Here is an 826-nt window from a genome sequence, read left to right on the forward strand (position 1 = left end):
ACCAGTGCCCTGCTGGACCTCAGCTGCCCCAGCACCCCCAGTACCGGCGGACACCCTGCCCAGCTCCCTACAGATGGTAGAGGAATTGGCCCTGGCTCTAAGCAGAGACACCTCCTGCCCAACCCAAGGATAACTAGGCTTGGAGCTAAAAGAGCACTTAGAAGTCGGCCAATCCTATCGCTTTATAAACGAGGAAACTGAGGCACAGAGCGGTTTAGTGATTTGCCCAGTTAGGAATTTGAACTCAGGTCCTCCAGAGTTCTCCCACTACACCAGTTCCAAGCATCTGTTTCTAAATCCGACCCTAGGATTCCTTGTCTGATTCCAATCCCTATACTCATGGGAGGAGAGGAGGGGAAGACCTGGGTGGTTTAGAGGTGGGGGTCGAAGCTTTCACTATCCCTTCGACCCCTTTGTTCCCTGGGACAAGAGCTGGGTGCTGCTCTTCTCTGGGACACTTTGTCTGCCTCCTTGGCTAGGTTAAGAGAGAGTTTGTGGAAAGGCAGAATGGCCCCCTGGCCACAGCCTAGAAGCTGCAGAGGAGCTCCCCAAGGAGCTAGGGGACAGACACCTTCCAGAGAGCTCCTGAATTCCTTTCAGATGACAGAATTTTGACCTGGGAGCAATCCCAGAGGTCAACAAGTACAAGCCCTTCATTTTACAGGTGAGATCCAGAGAAGACACAAAGCGGCAGATGAAGGACTTTTCCCCCATCAGCAATCAGGGGTGGGGGCCCCTCCCCCTCACTCCACCATCTCTGTTCCCACAAGGAGGGGAACAGTCAGTGAACATTGCCCGGCTGCTTGGGGCCTCCCATCCACTCCCG

This window comes from Gracilinanus agilis, chromosome 3 (assembly GCF_016433145.1).
Source record: "Gracilinanus agilis isolate LMUSP501 chromosome 3, AgileGrace, whole genome shotgun sequence".
Classification (NCBI taxonomy): domain Eukaryota; kingdom Metazoa; phylum Chordata; class Mammalia; order Didelphimorphia; family Didelphidae; genus Gracilinanus; species Gracilinanus agilis.